Below are 11,203 nucleotides of genomic sequence, written 5' to 3' on the forward strand. Positions count from 1 at the left end.
TGAAAATGAGACTCGCAAAGCCATTTTTCCGAGGACGGTGCATTTACTAATTTCCGCACAAAGGAGTCAGGAAACGCAGTAGTTCAGCATCTCACACTCATTATCCCGCCCACATCTCAGGTGGTGCCTATTAAGCCATCATTTTAAATAGTTTAACTTGTAATGAGAAATACTGGGAGCCATGAAAATGAGTTCATGTTTCTGTGAAAGCCTGCTTCACTTCCTACCTCCATTGTTCATGCTGCTTCAAGTCATAGCATTATTATGTATTTATGTTTAGATTCTGAAAATAACGCCTTTTGTTAGAATGTCCATGGGTCTTGGGGAAGAGTCGACACTGAAACGAATACCCAACCTGTTAAAAAATGTAAACTTTGAAATCAGATCGTTAGGAGAAGAGTATTCATTACACAAAAAGAATTACTACTGGTTCCTTTTATAAATGAAAAATTCTCAAAGTGAATTTATGATCTGATTTACAAAAGGAGGTAAGTGGTAACACAGTCACATGGCAGGTATACCCAAGTGCACAGCAGGTCCTCAGAGACACTAAGACAGGAAAGCAACTGTGTGCACAGATCACGTCACATCAGCGTGTCCTTCAGGCCATGGTCACCCCCACAGGTGACTGACACTCCCCAGGGAGGAGTGTCTCCCTGTGTCTGCTGGATTTGGGTTCTGGAGGCAGAGCCCTGGGAACACTCCTCCACGCTTCCCCACTGGATTCAAAAACAGGAAGTGCTGAACGGCAATATACGTGCTCTGTGCCTCTCAACACGGGATCCTGAAAATTTGGATTTAGAAAACGGAATTCAGAATTCAATCAGTAAGCTCACTGTCACTTGTCACTAGGCCACGTAAAAAGCTATAGCATGTACAAAGACAGGTGGTGACCCCACAGAATGATAGCTCATTGGTCCTGCCGGACGACTCGTGGCAAACAGCCCGTCCACTCTGGAGCTGTGACCAGAACTTCAGCTCCACCAGGATGCCACCCACTCAGCAGTGTGGCCCGGAAGGCTGGGGGACACCCTCCAGGGCAACAAAGATGCCTCATGCGCCAGCTGGGCGGCACTGGCCAGGTCAGGGCAGAGCAGAATCCCAACACAACAACAGGCGTGCCTGGGGCCTAAGAATTCCCGGCATCTCTAGGGAACGAGAAGGGGAGGTAGTGCCCATCAGCCGAAGCCACGGTGAGCAAGTCCCGGATCTGCACACGCATGAAGCTGGCCCAAGCTAGCGAGCAGCTGAGAGAGCCAGGCCTTCCGCCTCGGCTGCTGTAGCGCAGGGAGGCGGTCCCGGCAAGGCGGGAGGCTGCGCTTCCGTTTGTACACAGCAGGTATCTTACGTGAGCGGTCCACCCGGCAGATGTCTGAGTGCCTTCCACATTCCGGGCAGTCACACCTGGGCACGGAGGTGGGAGGCGGCCACAGGCCTGGCTTTGATCACCACTCTTCCTGGCCTTGAGTTTAGACAGAACAGGGTGTCTCCCCAACAGCTGGCTCCCCTGGACCCATGTGGCAGCATGGCCCGGGCCTCTGTTCTTAAAAGCCAGAAAGGGGACCGTGACATCGGGTGGTGGCCAGCTCCTCCAGGTGGGCCCCACAAGACACTGCACTTCAGTCTTCGTCGTCTTGTACTTTCCCACACACCCCTCCAGATTTGGGGGCAAAAGTAATCCCTTCCTTCTTTAAGCCCCGTAGCTTTTATCACCTTCTCAACTAAACCCTAAAATCTTGGAGTAGGGACCAGGTTTACTTCTTGTGGCCACCACAGTGCCTGCCACAGAACATCCACTAGATGTGTGTCACAGGGTCCATACAAAAGTCACGCCCGTTGACCTCTCATGGGGTGGAGAGGGCAGCTGTCTCTCCCCTTCTGTGACACAGAAGGGAGCGGACGGTTATCTCATCACCACGGGGCTTCAGGCTCATCGAATCACCGAAGACATTTAGCAGTTAGGTGAGGATCTGAACTCTAGAGTCTGGTAGCCACCAGCACCAGGGCTCATGAACATGCGAGTAAAAGAGGTAAAACACACCAGACTTTGAAGAGTTCTGGGGAAAAGAACATAAAACATCTCACTAACAATGTTCTCGCCAGTGACATGTTGCCCTCAAGTGGCCAAGTTCTGTGTGAATCGTTGGCGCTTTCCCAGCTGAGCTCCTACTATGTGCCACACTTTGCATCTAGACATGGGAAGATGTCCTCGGAGGCCTCTGCTGTCACACTGCATGGAGCGCAGCTGCAGAGCAAGTTCCCATCACATGGGAACTCTTCCCATCTCTTCCCCGTGCGGCACGGGCCCAGGAACGTCCTTGGGCCGCACCTGTCTGAGTATCAGACGAGGCACCTGTCTGGAGGCCTGAGAGCAGCTACAGTAGCACTCACACAAAAGGTATCAGTGTCCCCTGGCTAGTGGCCCATGGATGGGGCAGCTTACCCAATAGAATTTATTCTCCCACAGTTCTGGAGGCCAGAAGTCCAATATCAGGGGGGGCTGGTTCTTCCTGGGACTGCCCCTCCCCCAGCAACTGGTGGCCTCGGGCATTCCCACTCTCTCCTCTGTCATGTCTGTCCCTATGCCCAAATTTCCTCATTTTATAAGGACACCAGTCTCACTGGACTAGGCCTATCCTGATGCCCTCATCCTGCCTCGATCAGCTACAGAGAGCCTATTTCCAAGTCAGGTCACCATCTTCTGGGGGACACCATTCGACAGGAAACATCACCTGAGCAGCAAGCTGGCTCTCTTCCACCTTGCTCAGCCGTGTCCACAGCGTCACGCTTTGAATCCCTTCTGCAGCACACCGAGCCTGGAGGCCACACTCCTGGCCACCGAACACACACCTGCCACCCTCTGGGCTGAGCACCGCAGCCCGGTGTGCAAGGAGCTGCGTGCTCACACTCGTCTCCACGAGGCCCACACGTCCTCCCCCTTCTTGGACTCCAGAGGGTAGATGGGCACAGGTCACCCCACGACTGCACCGGCACCACGTGGGCGCAGGTAAGTCCGCAGGTTGGATCACGGCAAAGCTGATGGGTGTCCCCTAAATCATCATGCCAGAGCTCTTAACGCCGTTGAGAGAAAGGCCGACCACGGGAGCCTCGGCTCCCGTCCCAGAGCCTGGCTGACACCGGGGCCACTGAGACCCATCCCACCTGCTGCCGAGACCAGGGAAGACACGCGACCACTTACACCACAATCGGCTGAAAGAGAACATGAAAACGCAAATGGTGTCCCTAAAGCACCTCAGGTCTTTGTCAGCAGGAGGGTGAACGAAACAAAGAGCCAGAGGGGAACCTGGCATCCCCAGGGACGGCAGGTGGAGCTCTCACAGGCTGGATGCCGGCCAGGAACAAGAGAAACAGCTGACTGCATGGTTTTCTTCTCCAAGCACAACTGGAAGGCAAGAAAACGAAAGGAAAAAATAAGATTTGCTTGAGTTCCTCATGGTGAGCAGGACAAACGGAGGCTTTCAACGCGGCCAAGGAGCAGAGATCACGCAGGGATCGCCCGGGGAGCGCAAGGACGGTGACGGTGACAACTCACCATCATCAGCCCCTGACGCCCTGCAAATGCACCTTCTTTGGCACCTCTGTTAATCTCCTTGGCTCAGCAACAACGTTCACCCTGGCAGAGGGAGACAGGCTGGTTCTTGGGAGACCCCTTGGCAAATCAGACATACTGGACCCCAATCTGTCTTGTGTTCTAGAACACAAGACCAGCAATCACTGGGACCAAGAAGGCTTCATCCCTGCCCCACGCCTGCACCATCAAAGCCCACGACTGCTGCTTACTTGACTCCTCAAACGGGAGCCTCCTGGTGGAGATCCTTAGCGGAGTACAGGAACTTGTAGTGACAGGGCCAGAGAACGCCCCACACAACTGGTCTGTGGTCTGGAAGGTAAGCGTGGGAAGACCATCACGGAGACATGTTTCATGGTGAGAACACACAGGCAGGGGCCCAGCAAGACGTGCACACGTTCCCTGAAACCTGGAAAAGTGTGACCTCTTAACCACAGCTGGTCTAAACCACCGTCCGTTCCTCTCAGGAAACCGGGTCTGTGCATGTTAGGAGACTTGCCCAAGGTCTCCCTGAGCAGTGGGGTGGCTCCCGTCCCTCCCGGCACCTGTGGGAGTGGTGCCCGCACGGCCACTGCCATGAGTTAGGCTCCCATTGTGACCAGCGGGCTCCCGGCAAGCTCTCCCAGGCGACGCAAGCGATGTTAAAGATTTCTGACAATTAAGATACTTACAGTGTCCTATGATAACATTTGCTTGACCCCAACAAAATGATGGAGGTACACTGCAGGACATTTCGGAAAGATATTCCAAATGTTTAGAAAGGAAGCCTGAGTTTATAATCTTTTATGGCACCTAAGTTCCCCCATATCTAAAAAAAAAAAAAAAAAAAAAAGCAAAAACATACAACAGCCCTGCACGTGGCACTGAAGCCACGCCGATACGCACGTGGCAAGCGGAGGTGGACACAGACGCCCCTACTCGACACCAGGAAGGGCCTCCGGTGTATGTGGGGGTGGGGAGGTCACTTGGAAAGTCTCCCTCATCCTCACTACTTGAGGCTCTAACAGCCACACCAACACCACCAACAAAGCGGAATTCATGGCTTCCCATTCCCACCATGGCCACGCTGACCCAGGTACACGTCTGCCCACAAGTCTACCCACACCAGCTGAAAGTGACCTGATGGTGTTTCCAGGTCCCAGCAGGCAGGCAGAAGAGTAATCCTACATGATTGTGTGGCCATCATATTTACCCCACTTCCTCCCGGGACGTTCAGTGCCAGCAACGTTCCTGGTGTGTGTTTGCTCAGCTGTGCCACAGGGGCCCCGCCTGGCCCTGACCTCTGACAGCGGTGTGTGCAGACCCCATCACCAGGTGCATATCAGAACCCGAGTGCCCTGTCCCCGGAGCGGCCCTGCTTCTGCAGCGATCTCCATTGGTGCCATCTGACCCAAAAGCGTGCAGAGAAGACCACACCCTCATGGTGGAGTCCCCACACAATGCTGTAAAAGGCGGGGCAGGGAGCGGGAGCCAGGGACACTGGTGTAAAATAGCAGGAAGTGACCGGGGAGCAGCACTGAGACTCAAGACAGGAGAAAGGTGCCACAGCAAGGAGCAGAGGTGGCCGGTGGATATGGAATGAAAACGTGTCCCCAGCATTTTCTCCACGTTTGAGATTAAGCAGTGTCCTCTCACATTACTGCACTGTTTTCCTCAAACTCCATAAACGTGATGGGTCACTTTTCCAAACCCTACAGAGAGCCCTTCACTTGCTAACAGAGGAGCTCCCTCTCCGGTGGGTGGAGGGCATATCTGCCTCATTTCAGGAAGCCGTGATGAGAAGTAACCTGGGGCGCCCCTTGGAGGTTTCTCTGCAGCTTCTCGGTGCATCACTCAAGGAGTCCCTGAGGGGCCACAGCACAGATGTTTGAAGGTGCCGCTACAGGCTTGGGACCCACATCTCGAGCCCCAGGAACACGGAGCAGCACTGGAGGCCGTGTCCAGCCTGGGACAAGCGCTTCCCCCAACTGGCCCAGTTTCCTTCCCATCTAGTATAGGGCCGGGGGGGAGGAGTGCTTTCTAGAATACCGTTTTACCAAGAATGGAGCTCTTGGCAAGGGTCCTGGCTTCACATGTATGGGAAAAGTCACATTACATCCAACATTCCATGTCACACAGGCCAGCCTCCTGTCTCGCGGATGCATTAAGATACAGAACTCAACGAGACCAGTGGTGACAGCCCGCCCGACCCCACTACATCCAGGGCTGCCACTAGTTCAGACCATGCTGATCTCCAGTTCCTTCCTTGTGTCTGTGCCCTCTGGGATTTCTCCCACTTTCTTTTTTGAATTTATGCACATTATCATATCTCATACATCATTTCTTGTGTTTCGTCAAGGGGAGTGTGCAGGCCGCCAGATCTGCTGTCTGGTCAGAAACAGGGGTTCTCAACGAGAGGGTGTCAAAGACCCCCCAGGCTCTCCAGTCTGTTGTTCCATATTTTTGTAGCAGCTTTATTAAGATATAATTCGCCTACTGCGTAATGCGCTCAAATTGTACAATTCAAAGGTTTCTAACACGTTCACAGATATGTGCAAACATCACCATGGCCTATTTTAGACTATTTTATCATTACAAGGAAAACTTCCTACACTTTATTTAGCTTACCACCTTCTATCCCCATCTGCCCCCCCCCCCCCACACCCTAAGCAATCACCAATTTACATTTTATCGCTATACATCTCCCTCTTCTGGAAATTTTATATAAATAGAATTGTATATGTGGTCTTTTGTGACTTGATTCTTCCACTTAGTGTAATGTTCTCTGGGCTCATCCACACTGGAGCCTTGTCAGGGCCTCATTCGTTCTCACGGCTGAGTAATATTCCATCGTGTGGAAATGTCTATCCATTCATCAGACCGGTGGACCCTGGGATTGTTCTTGCCTTTTGACAACATGAATCATGCTGCTGTGAACATTCACAGGCAGGTATTAGTGTGAACACGTATTTCATCTCTTTTGGGGGTATCCCTAGGAGTGGAATTGCTGAGTCATATGGTAACTCTACGTTTAATCATTTGAGAAGCTGCCAGACTGTTTGGTTCCATGTGTTTTTAATCTCCCAGTTACTTCTTATGGAAAATGAAAAACTACATGTAGAACTTGCTTCATTGTTCTTTTATTTTTTTTTAATGTTTGTTTATTTTTGAGACAGAGGGAGACAGTGAGAGTGGGGCAGGGGCAGAGAGAGGGAGACACTGAATCAGAAGCAGGCTCCAGGCTCTGAGCTGTCAGCACAGAGCCTGACACGGGGCTCGAGAACCCACAAACTGTGAGATTGTGACCTGAGCCGAAGTCGGACGCTTAACCGACTGAGCCACCCAGGTGCCCCACTTGCTTCATTTTTCTTACTGTAAATCTTTATCATTGCAATGTTAAAAGACTGGTAAGTATACCATTAGGAAAAAGCATACTATGAACAAAGAAAAAAGTCTTAAGAGATGGCCCAGGATCTGCTGGAGAAGCAAATTTTAATTTCTGCACTTTTCCTTATATAAGATCTGAGTTTTCAATAATGAAGACAAATAGCATTTGTCGTAAACTAAATTAAGAACGGGGAAGAGGGATGCCTGGGGGGCTCAGTCAGTTGAGCGTCCAACTTCAGCTCAGGTCATGATCTTGTGGTTTGTGAGTTCGAGCCCTGTGTCGGGTTCTGTGCTGACAGCTAGGAGCCTGAAGCCTGCTTCGGATTCTGCGTCTCCCCCTCTCTGTCTCTCCTTCCCATGCTCATGTTCTCTCTCAATGATAAATAAACGTTAAAAAAGAATTTTTTTAAATTTATATTTAAAAAAAGAATGGGAAAGAATGTCATTTTTTTCAGAAAATGACAAGGAGTGTTTTTTTGGTTTTGTTTTTTAAATCAGAATCTAGAAAAAACCTCTCTTTAAAACAACTGATTGCTGGCACATGGGCATCCCTTTCTGGAAAGTAAGTGGCAAACAGGCTTGGCTTGTTACAGGAGCCACATTTGAGGCTGAAGAGACACACTAGTCCCTGCAGGATCCCAAATGGATCATCCCTGCATTAAAAAGTAGGAGCTGTCAGAGAAAATTCTAGAAGCTACTGGTCATTGAGTACTTCTTTACTTTTCCAAGGATGAAGAGGTGGCACGGATGGACCCAGAGCTAGCACACCAGCAGAATGTGCTCACCTTTGGTCTCAAATGCTGTTTTCCTGCACCCAGGACCGCCTTGACAGACTGACTGCCAGCTGCTTTCTGCTGTCCTTTCTAGGGCCACAGTCCCCCCTCTGCCACATGTGGTCTGGGCCAGCTGCACACCAGTCACCCAGGAGCACCTTCGAACACCAATGCCTGGGCTTTGCCTCCAGACAGAATGTCTGGATGGTGACTCCAGGGCACAGCTGGGGCTGGGAAACCAAAGACCCACCAGCAAGACTCGGAAGCATCACAGAAAACTGCAAGAGAAGATCTATTCTGGTCTCTAGGAATGTGTCATCATCACCAAAGGAAAGAAACGTGAGTTATTCTCCCCAGGGGAATCCAGGCCTGGGAGTGGACCTCATGTAAGGACACGGGCAGAGGCCCCTAAAACGTGCACACACACTCCCGGCTCCTGCTGCACCCTCCCCAGAGCCTCTGCTCCGGGATTACCCAGGCCCGATGAATCTGTTCTCTACAATATACCGCCCCCTCTGTCAACAGGTCTTCACCCAGAGAGACTCATCTGCTAAGACCTGGGGCCACGGAGACGCCTGGCCGTCTGCAGGGCTGGTGGCCCGGGAAGGCTCTGGGCCCCTGGCCAGCCGCCTCCTTTCTCGGGCTCTCACTGCAGCTCGTTCCATCCTCCTCCTCCCTCACTGCCACTCTTTGCTGGAATAATTACATTACCACACTTAGTGCTCAAACCGTATGTATGACAGGGGTATGACTGCCGCCGTGGCAGAGATGCGGAAGGGTGATTGAGGAAACCTCCCAGGTGGCCAATTAGGAGCACTAGACCATGGCTCTGACCAGCGTGCTGCTCCCACTCCAGGACCGACACAGGCCAGCTGACCTGTAGCCAATTTGGACACAAGCCTTGAATATAGTCGTATCAAAATGGTAATGAATCAACACCACTAACATGCTTCTGGTGGAGCAGAGGGAGCTAGGTGTGTGGAGGTGCCTGGTAAGCAGTAAAGAACCGTCCAGCGTTGGTCAGTGCCTTACTCCAAGGCCCAGCGACAGAACACCGCACTGTGTCTGTGGGTCCCATCTGCCTCCTCCGCCAACATCAATCCCCTCCCGCTTCCCGGCGCGTCTCCATCCAACGCAGGGCCACAGTGATGGGGTCCCTCCATGCGGTTTCCTCAGTTGTAGTAACAAGTGCCGTGGCCCTCAGGCAGACCCACACCACCTCTCAATGCGCCAGCACAAGCTCTAGACCTACGGGCTCCAGGCTTCCAGAAACAGATCGAGATGCCGGTAGCAGGTGTCACCAGGGTGGGGCCACACCTCACAGAACTCTCCCTTGCCCAACACTGTGGCTTCCTGAACAAGCAGGTGGGCCAGCCAAGGGGCGGGCCCTCACCCATCAGGCCCCCTAGGGCCGGGCGCAGACACACAGGCTGGGCCTTCTCTGTGCCTCATCCAAGGTGGATGACGATGGACGCCACCACTTCCTTCTCCCGAGTCAGCCTGTTGGCTGCACATTTATTTTCAGAGGGACGTTACTGACATCTGGTGGCAATCTGAGAAAACTCACATTGGAGAAAAATGGGAGAGCAGATGGGATCCGCCCGCATCACAGGTCATGACTGTGACTCTAGCGGGAAGCCAGGGGTAAGAAGATGTAAGGCTGTCACACCTGCTGCTCTCACCCGGACACTGAGTTCAAGGCTCTGTCTTCCGACAGCCAGCTGAGGATGTGAAATGAAGCCGAACTTCCTCCCTGTTCTCCAGACACCACATCCTGGGGGCCAGACCAGAACTGAGGAGTCTGGAGTACAGTTCTGAACACACACACACACACACACACACACACACACAGCATACGCACAGTCCGGGAGAGAGGTCGTCTCCACCACTAACAACGAGAGCCCCTGGGAGACTCGCTGCCTGGGCCTGGCTCCCCAGACTCTCCCGGCTTTCCCCATCCACCTCTGGTGAGGTCTCCTGGCTGCTCTGGGGCGGCTGGCGTGCCCACGTAGGGTCACGTCTTCACTGCCTCACCACGAAGTCACAGGGAATGAACAGGTGACCATACAGAGCAAGCCTGAGCGACAGGCACTGGGAAACCCCACAGATCCCATTCTCACACGTTCCACAGCAAGGGGCTGTGAGATGTACATATCGGAGGAACCGGAAGGAATGCTCAAGGGCCAGCTGCTTCTCAACCCTTCACTTTAAAAAGATGATCAGGCTTGGGGCGCCTGGGTGGCTCAGTCGGTTAAGCGTCCGGCTTCGCCTCAGGCCGTGATCTCGCGGTTTGTGAGTTCGAGCCCCGCGTCTGGCTCTGTGCTGACAGCTCAGAGCCTGGAGCTGCTTCGGATTCTGTGTCTCCCTCTCTCTCTGCCCCTCCCCCACTCATGCTCTGTCTGTTTCTCAAAAATAAACATTAAAAAAAAAAAAAAAGATGATCAGGCCTCGGGACCTGGTGTAGCTAACCTCCACTCACCAACCAGAATCTCCCCTAATAAATTCAGCCTAGTTCTTTGTCGGACAAAGGGTAAAAGTTTGGATTTTCAGCCCCCAGGTGAAAGATCTACTTTCTAACTGACAAGCAAGACAATACAGTGGAGAGTACAGACACAGCCGTTCACAGACATGTCCACACACAGACACGAACACTGTGAGACCCACTACACACACAGGCGTCAGCAGACATGCTTGTCTCAGGCCCACTGTCCTCCGTCTGCATGCACACCGTCTCCAAATTACCCGCGGCGATGCGCTGGGATTTCGATCAGAACGAAACCAGCAAACAACTGCTCTGTACGTGACAGGCTCCAGCATGCTCCTGTGCTGTGGGGACAGCCCTCCCCGGCCCCGCTCTTCCAACCAGGGCCCCATTCTCCTTGGAACTCGCAGAGGGAAATGCACATTTATCACCTCCCTTCCCTGCCTGACCACAGTGGGGCCAACACTTAGAACTGTGCTTTGGTTCCCCAAACTTATAAAGTGGCCTGGGGGCACCTTGGTGGCTCAGTTAGTTTAGCGTCTGACTCTTGATTTCGGCTCAGGTCATGATCTCACAATTTTTGAGGTTTGAGCTCCCTGTCGGGCTCCATGCTGAGCCTGCTTGCGATTCTCTCTACCTCTCTCTCTCTCTCTCTCTCTCTCTCTCTCTCTCTCTCTCAAAAAAGAAAAAAACAGTTTACTTTTGGGGCACCTGGGTGGCTCAGTCAGTTAAGTGTCCAACTCTTGATTACAGCTCAGGTTATGATCTCACAGTTCATGAGTTCTAGCCCCATGTCAGGCTCTGCAGTGACATCACAAAGCCTGCTTGGGATTCTCTTGCTCTCTCTCTCTCTCGCTCTCTCTGCCCCTTCCCTGTCCAGGCTCTCACTCACTATCAAAATAAACAAACGTTTAAAAAAAAAAAGCGGCCTGAAAGCCCCTAGTCACCGTTGCCCCCGCCTGCCCCCAGCTCCTGGGCAAGGCACACAGACCC

General features: G+C 52.5%; 1 long non-coding RNA gene across 1 annotated transcript; it reads right to left on the reverse strand.

Annotated features, from left to right (window-relative positions):
• Nucleotides 1-420: 420 nt before the first annotated feature.
• On the reverse strand, nucleotides 421-5,473 carry LOC132681822 (uncharacterized). Its single transcript, XR_013557896.1, has 4 exons — nucleotides 3,802-5,473; nucleotides 3,554-3,634; nucleotides 3,253-3,403; nucleotides 421-784 (listed from the first exon to the last, which is right to left on the reverse strand). It is a non-coding gene; the product is annotated as an uncharacterized LOC132681822 (long non-coding RNA).
• Nucleotides 5,474-11,203: the final 5,730 nt, after the last annotated feature.

This window comes from Panthera onca, chromosome A1 (genome assembly GCF_046562875.1).
Source record: "Panthera onca isolate mPanOnc1 chromosome A1, mPanOnc1 haplotype 2, whole genome shotgun sequence".
In the NCBI taxonomy this organism is placed as follows: domain Eukaryota; kingdom Metazoa; phylum Chordata; class Mammalia; order Carnivora; family Felidae; genus Panthera; species Panthera onca.